General features: G+C 34.5%; 1 long non-coding RNA gene across 1 annotated transcript in view; it reads left to right on the top strand.

Annotated features, from left to right (window-relative positions):
• LOC141484612 (uncharacterized) overlaps positions 1 to 18,555 on the top strand; it is a 431,842-nt gene that overhangs the window by 55,116 nt on the left and 358,171 nt on the right. The gene's annotated exons all lie outside the window — the stretch shown is intronic.

The following is an 18,555-nucleotide window of genomic DNA, read 5'->3' as shown; positions in this document are numbered from 1 at the left end:
AAAATGATGATGTTTGCAAGAAGACGAAACGTCAGATAGTAAATGTGAACATGACCATGTGTGACTAAAAAAAGTATCAATATAGATGTGTTTTTGCTTTTGAGCCATGTTTTCAAATAACGCTAGAAAAAAATAGAAACCAAAATTCCTATTTTTCAAATATTTCCGAAAGTAGTCGAAATTTTCCAAGTTTCAAAACAGAATTTTGTCAAGCACAAAAAACGCAACTTTGCCCCTGTATATTTCCTGGAGTCATTCATCAAATCTTTTGAATTCAATACGGCGTTTTCTCCAACTTTCCAAGTCGAATAAATATAAAGGTCTCCCATTTGAGCAATCTTTTAACCGTCTGGAACACACGAAAATTCAATGATTTTTCGAATTCAACCCACAGCTCGTCGTTCTTCCACACAAATGAGCAAGGACAAGGCCCTCGCTCGATTCGGCATTTCTAATTCGAAAATATGCCGGTCTATAATTTGGAGATGTTGCTATAGTGGAATTTCTCCCTTCTAACAGTTCACTTCAGTTCGCTCGCTTTTCAGCGTTTCAGATAAAAACTCACAAGAGGAATAGAGGTAGGATGATTTCTCGAATTTAACTTCATTTCATTTGTTTATCTATCGAAATTATTATTTTTTCAAGTGAATTGTGAATCTTACATTTTTAGTATTTGGCCTAGAGTTGCCAGCTCTAAAATTTGTACAAGAAAGCAGATTGTTTTGTGGCATTATTTTTATTCTAGGCATTGCTAAATAATCTTGTTTAAGTTATTAAGTTTTTCATTATTCTCAAGGCTCTCCCAATCAGGGTTTTCCAGTTGGTTTTCTAATGCATGGATCTTTTCTGATCCACTTATCCTCATACTCAATATTCCCGAATATCTTCACCAAAGCAATACGTATATTCAGGCCATTTTCCACGTCACAACACAACAAAAAAATATTTTTTGAATGTTTCCTACACTAAATTAGTCAATTCCTACTAATTTTGGGGTGATAAAAACGAAAATAACAATGAAAAATTTTTATTAGCTCTGGTTTTTGAGATACACAGTACTTAATCTTAAAGAGTAGTTATACTATACGTGAAAAGTGAAAGTACATAAAACAATATTGTTATGTTTCTTTTAGAATATTTTAAGTACAAAATTAATAAAAAAAAACATTATTCTTAGTGTTTTGACAAATGAAAGAAGTTTGTACCACCAAATTTCAATTAAGTCCATCCGATTCATTGTAAGATAGCTGTCGTTTAGCTTGTCTTTTATAAAACACTTCTGGAGCATCCCTACACACAGACCAGCAGTAGTCTGCAAGCATTGCTTCATTCCAACGGCCCTGATATCTCTGTTCCATTAAGGCAATGTCTTGATGGAATCTTTCTCCATGTTCGTCACTCACAGCTCCACAGTTTTGTGGGAAGAAATTAAGATGAGAGTGAAGAAAATGAATTTTTAAGGACATGTTGCATCCAAGTTGGTGGTAGGCTTGAAGAAGCTCTTTAACCAATGCTGTGAAGTTATCATCTCTTTTTGTTACCTAAAAACCCATGTACAACCCCCTTAAAGGCTTCCCAGGCTCTTTTTTCATTTCCTGTTAAAATCATGTCAAAAGCAGGATCATTTACGATTTCACGGATTTGAGGCCCAATAAAGATGCCTTCCTTGGCTTTAGCATCACTCAACCTGGGAAACTTTGCTCTCAAGTACTTAAAAGCTTGTTCTTCCTTCCATGGCCTTCACAAAGTTTTTCATTAGTCCCAACTTAATATGTAATGGGGGAAGGAGAACATCCTTAGGATCTACAAGAGGCTCGTAAACTACATTTTTCTCATTAGGGTTTAGGTCTCGTGTAGGCCAGTTCATTTTTTTATAGTGAGATTTTCTATCCCGACTGTCCCACAGACACAAAAAACAACAGTACTTGGTGAACCCTAATTGCATTCCTAGGAGTATAGCAATGACTTTCAGATCACCACAGATGTGCCACTTGTGTTGTTCATATTTGATTGATTGGAGAAGTGTTTTCATATTTATATACGTTTCCTTCATGTGAACTGCATGACCTATAGGAATAGAGGGTAGCTGATTTCCATTATGCAGAAGTACAGCTTTTAAGCTTAGTTTTGAAGAGTCTATAAACAATCTCCATTCAGATGGAGTGTGATCCAAATTCAAGCAGTCCATCAAACCATTAACATCAGAACAAACTACGAGGTTTTCTGTTTTCTCAAAAAAAGGAAGCAAATCTTTTTGACGCTGTCTGTACTGAGATATTTTCACATCATGTTTTAGAAGATTCCACTGTTGTAGTCTTGACCCTAACAGCTCAGCCTTTTCCTTAGACAAGCGAAGATCTCTTATAAGGTCACTCAACTCTGCTTGACTAATTCTGTGCGGATCACTAGACCTATCGCTTACCTCAAAATCAGGGTCATAGGATGTAGAAGGATGGGTTGCTCCTTCTAAACAGTCTTCATCACCTTCCTCTAAAATTTCATAGTTTTGGGGTGGAGAAGGGACTGGCAAATTGTCTGAGTGTGGTACAGGCCGAAGAGCAGATGGGAGATTAGGGTATTTAACCGTTCCTCTTTTCTTCATAGATAAACCTTGCTTAATGGGAGGAGTTAAGCAGAAATAACAGTCGTCTGTATGATTGGTAGGCTCACGCCAAACCATAGGTACTGCAAAAGCCATTGCCCGGTTTTTATTTTTCAGCCACTCTCGCAATATGACGGAACAAGAATTACAACATATATGAGGAGCCCATGATTTATCTTGGTCCCCAACTTTCACACCAAAATAATGTTCATAGGCTGTCTTAACGATAGGTGTCATTTTACGTTTCTGAGCCTTAAATGTTATTTCACCACATATATAGCAAAAGCTATCGACAGAATTCACACACTTTCGAGGCATTTCAGATCAGCACTTAAATTAATTTAAAAATCAACTTCACACGATAATTTCAATAGCAACCACGTGCGTACAATTGACAAACTCACATAGGTTATGTTTACTACTTAAGAACAGCTGATGAGAGGGGTGTTATGTAAACAAACATGTGTACCAACTGTTGGTGATGAAATATTTCATTTGTTGAAAACTCAATATACAATATATAATATAATGGTACTATATCTTGAAAACAAGAGCTAATATATAATTTTTATGGTCACTTTCGGTTTTAACACGTGGAAATACATTAAAATCATCTAATTTCAACCCCGAAACAAAAACTTTGTTGTGTTGTGAATGTAAGCTACAAATAGCTCGATTTTCAATTACTTAATTGTTCCTTGTGTCCCTTATCTTGTGACTTACCCGCTATAATGACTTTTCCTACCTATGTTAATCCGAGTCTCTCCCCACAATGACCAAGTTGAACCCCTTCTCCAACTACCGATGTGAAACATTGCTTTTATAAAATCATTCATTACATTTCAAACCTCAGAATAAATAATTCACAAGAGTTAATGTAATTCTTGTGTGCATTAAGCATTCATACTCACGATAAAATAATCGTGAGTCAAAACAGTGACCATTCAAAAAGTCACAGCAGTATGTGCATTTTCATTCATTTATGTATTCATTGATCCCAAGGATTATTATAGAGTATTCATCGAAAATATTATCATAAGACCTCAAAATGTTATAGATTGATTTTCTCTTTTGACAAAAAATTTGTTATATAGAAATTTCATGAAGCAACTCGAAGTTCCTATTGAAAACACTTTCCCAACACCAGGACATTTCGAGGATGCTGAGTTGGTTAGCGAATCGCACGTCGACAGACCGAGTCTACTTCAAACTGTAACAGCTCAGAGAGAACAACTATTCAATTCAATCGAATTGAGCGCCATTTTGCTCAGTGCACTTCTGCCAACGTAACACAAGTCGATCGATTCCTTCAGCATGAAAATTGGATGCTTGGGATTCGAGAAGTCAGCGAAGGCCGTTTCTGCCTGACCCTGATTGGCGAAGGTTCTACTGGTGAGAAAGTTATCGAAGTAGGAATGGGTCAATTGGAGCTTATCCTGTGACGAGAAGCGCTTACTACGCAACGTCTGCTGCAGGCAGCCAGTGATGCAATTGAACCCAGGTTCGCGTTTAATGAACCCTACAAAATACAAATAAAACAGAACACAGTGTCAGGTGCTACAAATGCAATACGAATATACAGTGTCACCGATAAAGTCCGCATCAAATGGGAAACTTTTTTATTTATCGTTTTATGTGAAATTTGATTTTGGCAGTAGATTTTGTAGATGTCAAATGGCGTCTACAAAATAGGTCACGTGATTTCCTTAACCTGTCAAAATTGCCATTTAAAAAAAGAAACATCGAAAAATGACATTATTCTTCAAAATATCCAAAAATATCAAAGGATAAAAACATTTTCTTTTGTAATTTTATACCCACACACCAAGTTTCAAACCCATAATAAGTATTTTATATTTTCACTATTTTTCCGCACTCCTGCTTTTTCTACTTATCAAAATTTAAGCACACCTGTACTAAATCATTTATTTCAACTAAACTCGTCACCGAATTTCTTTTTTTGTAATATAATAATATTTTAAGAGCCTCTTTGATGTTAAAAACAAATTTTGAAAAATAAAAGTTGTCAAACTTGATGCAAAGTTCATCTAGTTTCAACGGGGCTTTCAAAACTATACAGTACTTGAGTTTTTTGATGAGCAAATGGCCTCACAATATGAATTAGAACAAAACGGAACATTAGGAAACATCATTTCGTGATTCTTGAAGCCCATTCAATAAAAGAAAAAAACTCATAGTATTTACATTTACCTACTCCGCTAACAACACTAATTTAAAAAAACTAGGTAGGCTGTGAAAAAATATGAAACTACATCACAAACGTCACTGTCACTGAATAAATTAATGCCCGTTAGTTCAATATAATGTATGAAAATTAAAATAATATGTTATCTTTACAAGAAAAAATTGAAATTGTGCTAATTTGTGGTGAAAACACATCGCATCCACAAGTGGCTGATATTTTTAACGCAAGACATCCTGGTAGACATGTACAGCAATCCACTGAAAGTAGGATTTTAAAAAAAATTAAACTGACTGGTTCAGTTGAAAATACTTTTAAAAAACGTCATAATCCATCACGCAATAATGATGAGGTTCAGTTGGCTGTCTGCCTGGATGTTATCGAACAGGGAAAATCAAGTATCACCAATATTGTAGATAGAACTGGCGTTAAAAGAGAAAGCGTAAGAGCAATTTTACATAAAAATAAATTCAAACCCCACAAACCCAAATTTATAAATACCTTAAAGGAAAGAGATTTCGATGTTCGACTAGATTTCTCTTTCTGGTACCAAGGAGAAGTAGAATTAAACAGAAAATTTCCTTACAAAATCCTATGGACCGACGAAGCTACCTTCACATCGAACGGCCTAGTCAGTTCCCAGAATTGTAGGTGGTGGGCTCAGGAAAATCCTAATTTTGTGATAGAATGTCGGGACCAATATTCATTTAAAACAAATGTGTGGTGCGGTGTTTTAAATAATCAGGTAATGGGACCATTCTTTTTTAGACACAATTTAACTTCTCAGGATTATTTGCAATTTCTAAATACTGAGATCAGTGATATAGTGGACAATATGCCGGTTGAAATAAGACACAGTCTGTGGTATCAATGTGACGGGGCTCCTGTTCATAGTTCAAGACAAGTCAAAGAGAAACTATTAGAAATGTTTAGGGGCAAAGTTATTGGGCGAAATATGGAGCAAATATGGCCGCCTAGGTCGCCAGATTTAACACCACTAGATTTTTTCTTGTGGGGTTACTTAAAACAAATCGTTTATAAACAAAGACCTTTTCGTGACGTGAATCACCTAGAAACTGTTATTAGAAACTCTATTTTAAACATAAACCCTGTGAGTATCAGCAACTCAATAAAAGATGTATCAAGAAGGACAATTATCTGCAAAGAACGCGATGGAAGACATACAGAAATGTAGTGTATTTGATGTCGTGAGTCTTTTTTTCGTGTTCTTTTGCTATTAGGTATAGGTACATGTTTATTTTCAGTTCCTTTTAATTAAGATTAAATTCCACTGTATTTTTTGTTAAAAAAACAATAAACACTCTAAGATATTGTTTCCTAATGTTCCGTTTTGTTCTAATTCATATTGTGAGGCCATTTGCTCATTAAAAAACTCAAGTACTGTATAGTTTGGAAAGCCCCGTTGAAACTAGATGAACTTTGCATCAAGTTTGACAACTTTTATTTTTCAAAATTTGATTTTTACATCAAAGAGGCTCTTAAAATATTATTATATTGCAAAAAAAGAAATTCGGTGCAGGTTTAGTTAAAATAAATGATTTACTACAGGTGTGCTTAAATTTTGATGAGTAGAAAAAGCAGGAATGCGGAAAAATAGTGAAAATATAAAATACTTATTATGGGTTTGAAACTTGGTGTGTGGGTATAAAATTACAAAAGAAAATGTTTTTATCCTTTGATATTTTTGGATATTTTGAAGAATAATGTCATTTTTCGATGTTTCTTTTTTTTAAATGTCAATTTTGACAGGTTAAGGAAATCACGTGACCTATTTTGTAGACGCCATTTGACATCGTTTCTTAAGCAAAATCTACTGCCATAATCAAATTTCACATAAAACGATAAATAAAAAAGTTTCCCATTTGATGCGAACTTTATCGGTGACACTGTATACAGACGAGACGGCTCAAAAATCAAAGAAGGCTCAGAATGTGGAGTTTACTCCAGATCACTGAGCCTAGGGATAAAGTGGGAAATGGGAAAAAATATCAGCATGGTTCAAACAGAATTAGGTGGTATCTACATCGCCACAAAAGAAATAGCCAAGAAAGGAATTTCTGGCAAAAACATAACAATCTGCACTGATAGTAGACGAACCAATTAGCCTTGAACAGACAACGTGTTACCTCAGGGCTAGAACTGGAGTGCCACCAAGATTTAGCCAAAACATTGGTAGATAATAGCATCATCCTGAGGTGGGTTAAAGGGTACGATAGGAGTAAAGGTACCGCATTGCTGACTCTTTAGCCAAGGAAGCGGTTGGACTAAGAATTTTAGGATGACCTACGGCGAGATGACTTCGACAATTGCGGAACTAACCAAAGGTCACACCCATACTCAATCCCTAAAGAGATGGGATGAAATCAAAGGATGCAGTCTTGCCAGGCCACTGTCAAACACCTACATATTATGGGGCTAGTGGATACACATCTATGCAGGATGTGTCAACAGGAAGATGAAACTGTCAGGCATGTCCTATGCGAGCGTCCGGAGTTATCGTTAATAAGAGAGTGTGTGTTCGGCGAGTCTTGGCATACACCTGCCGATATAAAGGAGATGTCTCCTAGTGATCTTTCACCTTTCTGGAAACGACAGGATGGACGATGACCTAGGAGCACAGGGAGGATATCTGTATTCTACAGATACAGATGTTAGCTTCCCTCATAAATGATTTAAGAACAACAAATTCGTGGTTTCAATCAATGAAAACTCATCTGGCTGTTGCAGCAATAAACATATTAACAGCCTTGAATTATGAACGAACAGACACCTTATTTGAGGAAAATTAATAACACTTCCCATGATGATGAATACAAATTGATGATGAGTCCAACAACGGAACCTGGTGGAACACGCTGAATAGTACATTGTCATTCCCGATAGTACTTCCGTGGAAATAATGAGGCGAATACCGCCTTACACGTAATAGAGAGGAATAATAGAAGCGCTTGCACTATTCCAAGCGAAGTTATTATTCAAACAAAGATTAAACATTACAAATGATATGACCTCTGGAACAATTAGGCTGACATTAAGGCCTCCGTACATCGGTTATTGAATACAATTACATTTGTCTCGACATCAGGACGAAAATGAGTCTTAAGAACATCTTCCTTAAGCGCAACAAGAAAACTCCTTGCAAAATAGTAGGGGAGCAATGGGTGTTTTATCATTATATCTTAATACAAATAAACAACATATTTTTTCACGCTGGTATACATACTTGATGACAATAACAACAAATTTGTGGTAGATACTGAAACAGTAGCACATAAATCAGCAGTTTCATATAATTCCTTTGTCAAATCACCAAGACAATTAGTAAGCGATTTACAATTTGATGAGAAGGCCGATTATCGCATTATGAATGAGAATAAAATTCAGTTTTTCTCAAACCTTTCATACCGGGGAACTTCTCTGCCTCTTAAGCAATAAACTTAAGAATAAATATTCATCTGGATATGACGAAGTCCCATTAATTCTACCCAAGAAATGCCTTCCTGCAATCATTTCTTACTGGGTCATTTCCGAAGTCTCTCAAAATTGAAAGGGTAATTCCCATTCATAAGAAAATGTACAGATATAAATTTGAAAATTATAGACCAATCACCATCACATCAGGTTTTTCAAATTTTTTTGAACAGGCATAACTGGATAGACTTTTGTATTTCTTAAATAGGTTCAAACTCTTGACAGATCATCAACACGGTTTTCGAGTTGATAGATCTACCAATACTGCAGTATTTATTTTTTCGATACACTGTTTGAATATTTGGAGGCAGGCGAGTATCCTTTTGGGATTTTTTGTGATCTCAGCAGGGCATTCGACTGCGTCAATCATAATGCTTAGTTGTCAAAGTTACACTCATACGTCATTCGTGGCGTGGCACATTCCTGGATTTCATCCTTTTTATAAAATAAGCAACAATATGTTACAATTAGTAACCACAGTACGAGTACTCATGATAAATATAATTCAAGTTTGTCAAATATTTCAATGGGTGTTCCGCAAGGATCGGTATTAGGGCCTATATTGTTCCTTTTATATACAAATGATTTGGAATCACATATTGGGAATACTTTTTTAACAATTTATGCCGACAATATATCTTAAATAGTATCTGACATGGATGAAAACTCACTTTTAGACAAATGTAAATATTCTTTGCAATCTGTTATGAACTGGTGCGGAGCTAATTCTCTCTATCTCAATGCTAACAAAACACAATTGGTTGGATTTCACAATCGACAAAAACATTGCGTGCCTATTCAATTTCAAATTAGGAACATGTCAATTCTGGGAAAAGAAGAGACAAATTGTTTGGAAACTACCATTGATGCATGTTTGACATGGAAACAACACTGTTCGAATTTAACGAGTAAAATTAACTCATTAGGTTATCTCTTAAGAAACCTAACAGATATCTTGACAGATCAGCAACTTTTGGCACTATACCATGCTCAAGTAGCTTCTAGACTGAGACATGGCATATGTATGTGGGGTAATTCGACTTCGATATCAAATTTATTCGTTGCGCAGAAGTATATTTTGAGAATAATGGCCAAAGCCTCAAAAAGGGCCTCTTGCAGAAGTGTATTCAGACAATTTAACATTTTAACTCTTGTCGGCATGTATATTATATTCGAATTGTCAATTTTTATCTTTAAAAACAAACATAAATTTATCACCAATGAAATCATACATAGTAGGAATACTCGTCAAAAATATAACTTCCACATACAGTATTGTAAATATAAGGTTACTTCTAATTCACCTTATGTTATGGGCCCAAATATCTTCAATAAGTTACCAAAAGAGATTGAGGAGCTCAATAAAATTAATGAATTTACCCGGAATCTGAAAAAGTATTTAATTGATAGTTGTTTTTATAACCTAGACGAATTTTTTATATCATAAAATAGTTTTCTTCTGTATTGTATTTTATATTGTGTGTTAATTTCAGAGTGTTTTTATATTGATACGGACACTGCGTTTTTCATGTGTTCTTCATTGCTGGACAAATCATATACATACTTATATGTAAAACGGATAATCAATAAATAAATAAATGAATTGGAGAATTAGACAACTTTGAGGAATAGTCTTTTTGGACCTAGACAAGGCCTTTGATACAATTTCTCATGAAAAGCTTTATGTGTATAATATTAACGGCCCCGCCTTTGATGTTCTGCAAAATTATTCATTTCAAAGATCTTATTGTGTTGAAGATGAAAATAGTATATATTGTATATATAGTATATATTGTAATATTTCCATAGGAGTTCCACAGGGAACAGTTCTACAGAGGTCGTCTCATATCATATGCTGATTTTACAGAAATAGCGTACAAGTTTTGGTCTTGACCAAAAATTTGTGGAAAAACTAAAATTTCTTTACGATATTTCAAGAAAGACTCTCTCACATATTTTTGCGCTTCAAACTCATTGATTTCAAGTATGTCATGTCTAAAAACTGTCTGTTTCATAGAAAATGAAATAGCCGAACTGTTTGAAAGTTTGATAGCTACTTAGCTATAATAGATTTTAAAAATATAGTTCAATCTATATTTTCTGTCTTTACCCCTCACAGATACATACTGGAAGACAAAACCCTCTCGAAACAAACTACGCCCACACGAATATTGAATTATACGAAAATAACTTTTTCCTTTGCGATTTGTACTCCAAACAATCTATCGAGTTGAAACAGAAATCATTCATAGGGATGCTACACAACATAATATATGAAATGGCTACGATATTATATTTCACTTAACCGTTCATGGAACAGTATTATCCTCAATGGTGTACTCTCAAGTTTCGGAATACGACACCTGTCTTACACCAATCAATTCTGATACGGTAACAGAAGCAAAGATTTGGTTCCTGTTGCTCCCTTACTATACGTAGCTAATTAAACCTAGCACAGGGTATACCAATTATAGTTAGAATATAAGGATGTCATTTGAATGCGACCCGAGGTCAACTAAGAAAATTGAGTTAGAGCCACTGATTCCCATTGAGGCATTTACAAATCATTTAGCTTGTCAAAACACATGCTAATTGATAAACACATTATCAGAAGTGGATTCAATGTATTATGAATTGTTTCTGCAAAATTTTGAAACTTATTCTTGAGGAAAAATATTTCAGAATCTTTGGTACTTGTTCATACCTTCTGAATGTAATATATAAAACAAAGTTGCGAAATTTTGTCAGTTCGAGAGCAGCTGGACCGATGATTTTTGGTTTGTTAGATATATCTTAGCCCGAAATAGCAGAATAGCTAATGAAACATTTGAAAAATCGTGGAGAAAAAATTGAAGATTCACACAATTCACGGCGCTCAGTTTGTTACGTTGAGACAGTTGTCATGGAGAATGCAGAGACAATTGAGGTCATATCCCCGGCTACCATCTTGGAAAAAGGGGTGCAAAAGGTGTATTCAGTAATCAGGTTCAAATCAGTGCAACAAAAACCCGGTCATTTGTTTTTTCCAAAAAGACTTGGAACATCGTTCCGCACCAGAAAACTGCACACACCTCAGCAACTTTTGATGCTTTATAAAGCTCAGATCAGACTTTCTTTGGAGTATTGTTCTCATGTATGGAGCTCCGCCACTAAGCATACCCTAAAGCTGTTGGAGTCTATCTAGAATAGAGCCTTCCGCCTATTTGAAGACTCATTCATCATTTATTCACCATTCATTCATCATTCAGTCATTGTTTATTCATCATTCATTCATATCATCCACAGGATTGCTGCATATGAAACAGGTAAAATTTCACCCATATGGAACATTGCTTCTTCAACATTGATATGGATTACATCACAAAATGAAGCACTCCATTCATGAAATAACGACTTTTGGATGAGTTGAATCTACTCACGTCATCGATGACAGTACGAAATGACATTCATTCGCTTATTTGGTTCAATCCCAGCCAAAGGAACCTTGTTTGCGTTAGTTCCTGAAATGTTCAGGGACCAAACAGATGAAATAGATTTTCTTGGAACATATTACAAAAATGTAATTATCTTATGAGGTCACTTGAATAATTCTCAATCAATGAGTAATTAATTGACTAAATTGATGAATTATACTGAAAGAAATTATCTAAAACTATGTCTGTGTCTAACTTGCAATCTTGATAGTCTGGAACATCGAAGAAAGTTTAAAATTTAGTTTTTTTTTTTTTAATCCTTAAGGGTTTTCCTGTATTGCTTGTGTTCTGTCCGCAGCCTGTGCCATCAAAGAAAATGAAAAAACAATAGCACAACTTTTCAAATATATAATTAAGATCAATATTATCTCGCCTAGAAATGGTCCATGGATTAGGCCTACTGTGGAAACCACGTAAAAAACGCGCCTCCAGACTCTATCCCATAGATGGCGGAAAAAAGGATAGATAATGAATTGATACTAATAATTGATGAAATATATATTATTATATATAATAAGAGTATGTATGAAACATAAGTATAGAAAACTAAGCGTATGGTAATGGTTCGTTTATGGTACTCCTAAGAGTGTTCAAGTCTACTTCAGAGCCCTGTAAAACCCAGATAAATTAATGAAATCAAACAAATTTGTAGTGGAAATCATTCATTGAAAAAGCTCCTATAGTATTATTGCTCTGATGTTATTTCATTGTAAAATGACCAGAAAAAAAGTTATAACTCCCAAAAAAAAATTTGTTCAAAAATTAGATTTACTGGTTCACCTATTCGCTCGTATATCCTATCGATATGCAGAAGCTATCTTGTTACGGGTGGCAAATTTTATGGAATCATCTTACTTTTCAATTATTTACAATGGCGTTGCATAGACAATAAAAATGACTTCGGTAAGAATTTAGTTCTAACATTTAACATTGTTGCCGTTAGCTCTCAGTTCAATTTGTATATGAGTTATCTTCAATTGAAAATTGTTATACTATAACTTTTATATTTTCCAGTTTACGATAAAAAGTAATTGAAATGAAGTTGTAGATAATCTAGTTTGCTACAGAAAATGCTAAAAGCTAAAACGCTTTGTACCCCTTTTTCCAAGATTGCGGTCGGGGGACCAGCTTTTCGACCCCACAAACTTGAACATAAGTTTATACAAATCCCCCTACACATCAAAAAACTAAACCCTGAATGTAACTATTCAATGGACTACCTGGAATATTAACTCTCATAATACCGAAGGCCCCATAAACTGGAGGAGCCCGATGGATCTTCGCTCATTTTATGGCGACGATAAATTAGGAAGTGCTACAGTCGTTAAAGGCTCATCTATCAGCCATAAAGACACCGCTATTCTTGAACACCCGCTAGATCAGCGGCTGGCATTAAAACGACGAAGCATTAAAACTCTCTTAAAGATGGATAAGAAGGCTCTCGAAGCACGGTAGCGTGAATTTCTCGTGAATTAAACATGTTGGTAGTACGTAGGATGTACGGCAGGAAATCGTCTAAGGACGAGCCATCAAATATAACGGTCGTGGTATTTTTCGTAACATTTTTCGGTTTGCATGAGAAATACTGGCAGGCCATTCTCTAGGGAATCAGGTGAGATGCAGAAAGTAATGAGCATTGGTGAAATTCATTAGAGAAAACGGGGAATTAATATAGTTTCGATCAATAATAGAGTAGAATAGAAGTGTATTTATACTGAACAACAAACAGAATGGTTTCCACTTGCATGATGCACAGTTTTTTTAATGTTCCTTACATATATGTAGTGTTCATTGAGTACCATTGATATAAAATATAACAATATGATAGATAGATAGATAAATTTATTCAAGTAATTACATATTTTGATAATGGTATAACAATGAATGAAACATAAACAATTTTGAAGGCTGATCTACCTAAGCAGAGCTTTAGTTATAGTATCAATCTATAAACAATTTGAACGTTGATTATATATACACATTATACACATATATACATATGCATACATACACACATATATACAGATATACATACATAAATACATACATATAAATGAGGTATCATTGTTGCATAATAAAGCAAACATTCAGACTGACAATGTAAAACAACTGATGCAAATAGTTGGAAGGAAGGAAAACTAATGGAAAGAGAGAGTAATAGTCAAAGAGAAGGTGACGTTGGATTGTTCAACTAATTCTAGATATTACCTACAATAGGATGTCGTTTATATCTATAGCTTAGAGAGAACTTCGATTATGAATCCAGTTCATAGACAGATTTCAATATGTCATAGTTTTGATTCACATGTAATTTTAGTTTTGACTTGAATTTGTATTTATTGGAGATTGCTCTGATGTCTGAAGGAACTAGGTATATTAGTTTTGGGCCAGAGTATGATATAAATCTCTGAGTGCAAGTTGCATTGCATTACCTCTAGATTATGTAACAAGCTTTTGCTGACGCCACTCCATATTATAATGCAATATCTCAGAACAGATATATCGTTGTTAGTAGCTTTTCATTATTGAGATTTCTTAGTTGGTAGAATTTATAAGATAATTTACTAAGTCTTCTAATGGTCTGGTCTACATGTTCGTCCCATCGTAGATGTTGGTCTATATATACACCAATATACTTCATGTTGTTTAGACCTAGTAATTTCCCTTGGGGGATGCCCATGTTTATAGGTAGTGGATAACTATAAATATTGTTGATTTTAACAATCTGATTTCCATAAGATAAGTAATTTTTAAAAAGCTTCAATAAATTCTAAACGCCTTAGTAAGATATGATGATTGACAGTGTCAAAGGCTTTCGACAAATCTAAAAAGACTGTTAGGCACTTTTTGTCAATATTGAAATTATTCCATATACTATAAACCAATTGAAAGACATCATTCGCTGTTGACATATGTTCTCTGAATCCAAACTGGCATTCATTTAAGATATTATTCTTGTCTAGATATTGAACAAGTATATTTTTCAAGCATTTTTCGAAAACTTTTGCGAAATTGTTTGTGATAGTTATTGGCCGATAATTTGTGGCAAGTTTCTTGATGCCAGATTTGAATATTGGGATAAAAGCAATAGGTACATATCCTTGTATGAAACATAAGTTAATAATATGACACAATGGAGTCAGAAAGAAGCGATTATATTTTTTAATAAATTGAACTGATACACCATCAGAGCCCTGCGGAACTCCCGAAGTAGCGGTGAATTCGAAGGAAGATATGTTGTTGAACTGTACGAACTGTATTTTGTTGGATAGATAGCAGTGTAACAAATCAAGTGTTTGTGAAACCGAATGCTTTCAATTTCAGGATCAAAACCCCGTGGTTAACTCTGTTGAATGCCTTGGCCAAGTCAGTTTATATAACGTCTATTGGATAGCCTCCCTGTAACTCGGAAACAAATGACGTTTGTTATTATGTTATGAAAAAATTGAAATACTTTTGGTGTGATATAATAACAACTATTTTCAAAACTATTCATCTGACAGAAAACAGTGAGAAATAATTGGTATTCAGATTCCAACTTCAAAATCGTCGAAAGAGGCGTGCCACAAGGTAGCATTTTGGAACCCCTACTATTTTCGTTATACACAGCTGATTTTCATTCTTATCTGAGTAATGAAAGTTCGAATCCAACGAATCAATGTGAAAATTTGAGCATTCCCATTGACAATAACCTGAGGTTGGAAAAGCATATTGCTCGTTTGGTACAAGAGTCTTATTCTAAGTTGAAGTTCCTATATATGCATAAGAATGTACTTGACAAAAACAATCATGAGTCCTAAACTCACTAGCTTCAAATTCTTAAAAAGTTATGATGCGAGGTAACTGGTCATTGGATCGAATCCGAGTGCAGACACAAGAATTTCAAATATGGATGTGCTAAGAATCGCACAGTTGAATGTAGACCTCTTTAATCCTTTCCTCGTACAATTTTCAACTTTTGAGGTGAGATTGTATAATGGCAAAATCCATTTTAAGCCCAGCCCAATCATTTACTGAATAATGAACAGATACTATAAGTTGTAGCTGAGCTTGAAGTAATATATTATAATCAACAAAATGGCAAGAATGCGAGAAATTTCTTTGCGTGAAATTTTCTCATATGCTTCAGTTGATCAATGTTTGAATCCTCAAGGTGACGAAATTCTCTAGAGATGCCTCTCCATAAAAAACCGTTCAACAATTCAATGGGAAATTAACATTTTACAACCTAGTTTGTCTTTATGGCATCATGATTTTCACAATTCCTACGTGTAACAATATAAAGGTGCCATAAATGCATGATTAAGTATTAAAAATGTTTCACAATATCGTTTTATACATTACGACCGACAGTGAAAATTTATGTTTTTTACAATATTACATTATCCATATTCATTGAATTTGTCTGATGAATTGTTGAAATTCTCTAAATGATATTCAATGTGCAGAATGAAGATTTTTTACATGGAAAATATTGCGACCGTGGTATTGAAGCTGTTTTGAAAACGCGATGAAAACAAGTTTTAAGCTTTTGGACTTTTGATAACAATCAATTTTTCACCAGACAATTATGAATTGTACGGGATTCGTCATAACGCGACTGCAACAAAAAAGTCCATGTTAAATATACACACATTTTATCTACAGGGTGCTTCAAATTTGATCCTCACCATTGGGATCTCGAAAACTATGAGAGATACGAAGATGATTAAATTGGGACAAAGTTCCGCATTTACTTGACAAACAATACGCCATTGAGACGTTTCGTCTTCCGGCCACCATCATCAACTTTATTTTTTCTTATGGGCGCCACAATGGATTCTTTCTTTTTTGAATAGAAACAGATTTTAACTTGTCAATGATTTTTCATTAGTTATCATTATTTTTCGAAAAATTGAAGATATTGAAAAAAAAATTCTTATCATAATAGGCTTTGATTTTGATATTTCTGAAATTTCAGAACTTTTTTTCAGTGGCATATTGTTAGTCAGGTAAATGCTCAACTTTGCCCCAATTTAACCATCTTCGTATCTCTCATAGTTTCCGATATCCCAATGGTGAGGATCGAATTTGAAACACCCTGTATATGGGTACAATCACATTTTGTTATAAGTTTATTCGACGTAGTAGAACCTTCAATTCTTAAAAGTTTTTTTGGTTTTTGTAGCAGTCAACAACTTTAAGTCTCAGCTACGATCGGTCACGTCTGGAGTCCCGCAAGGTTCTCAACTTGGACCACTCCTTTTCAATATTTTTTTGAACGACATCGCTAAGGGTTTCACACAGACGACTATAAGATGAAGATGCAGTTTCGTGTCCAGGAAATTACATTGCTTTGGATGTTGCTCATGACAGTTTTTCTACGTACTGCATTACCAATAAATTACACCTGAATTCTGAAAAATGTAATAAGATCATTTTTACCAGAAGCAATTCACCTCCAACCTCGCAATAAACGGGAAAACGTAAACGTAGGTCAGTTCTGTGAAAGACCTAGGGGTCACTTTGAATACTAAATTAGCTTTTGATGATCTGGGTTTTGATACGTATAAGTATCAGTAATATGAACCAAAATATAATTGAAAATATTCAAAGAAAGTTCATCAACACTCTGATTTACATATTCCATAGGCAACGACACTACTTTTCATATGAATCGAATTAAAGATTTTATAAATTAGAACACATTGGGCTTTGAAGAAAATTCTTCGATATCTATTTAGTCTACAAACTGTTGATTCACCGTATTTCTTAACTTATTTTATTCTGAACTGTACACCATATACCTACAAATGAGGAATAACATACTTCTGGTTATAGACAGTAGTAGTACAATTTTTTTCCTTAACTCTCCACTTTACAGATGCGTTAGCTCCATTAGTTAGTTCCAAAGTTGGTGGTAATCTAGATCTGGACATATTTCCCACCAAAATTTTGACTTTTCAAAAAAAGATTGAAGAATGTTATATGACACCTGATTTTCCCCTAACTTCTCTCCAGCTTAGCCTCTAGGTTATTTCTTTTTCAGTCAATATCTTACTGTACATCTGAATTTGATTTTTTCTATCTAGTAACCCAATTGTAAGTGTTTCATCAGCTACAGACATACTAATTTGTATATCCCGTTGGCACATTTTACAAATCACTGTCCGAAAATTGAACAAATTGAGTGTCTGCCTCATCCACCATACTGCCCAGACCTTGTGCCAACCGACTATCATCTTTTCAAACATTTCGATAACTTCCACACCGGTAGAACCTTCACCAATCACGACCAGGCAAAAACGGCCTTCGTCGACTTCCTTGAATCCCGGACTCCCAATGTTTATGCTGACGGAATTATTCGACTCATTGAATTGGTGAATTGGATAACATTTCACTGAGACATTACAGTTCAAAGTAAACTCATAAAAACTGATAAAACTTTTGAAACAACTTAATATTTGAAAAAAAATCAAATTTCGATGGGTGATGATTTTGTGTTCGAAATCAACTGCTATAAAATTGCTACACGTTGCTATTGGTTGCAAATATAAAAAAGGAAGGCAGTGTTGAAACTCAAAGGGTTTTAGTTATGAGAAATGCCTACAAAAAAGTGTAGGATACGTTTCTGTGCTTTGATAATAAACGTCATGACCTACTTTGGTGGCTTACAAATCAAATAACGACTGAACAAATTCATCAAAAAAATCGGTTAGATCAGGAGTGTATAAGTTCAGTTGTTCTTCCTTGCCTAAAACTTTATATTGGCCAAACGAAGAGACGATTCACCCAGAGAATGAAAG

This window comes from Leptinotarsa decemlineata, unplaced genomic scaffold, assembly GCF_025532065.1.
Source record: "Leptinotarsa decemlineata unplaced genomic scaffold, Ldec_3_MD MMD2_tig00026282_RagTag_RagTag, whole genome shotgun sequence".
NCBI classification, from domain to species: domain Eukaryota; kingdom Metazoa; phylum Arthropoda; class Insecta; order Coleoptera; family Chrysomelidae; genus Leptinotarsa; species Leptinotarsa decemlineata.
Note: the sequence above shows the minus strand (reverse complement) of the source record. Positions and strands in the feature narration are given on the sequence as shown.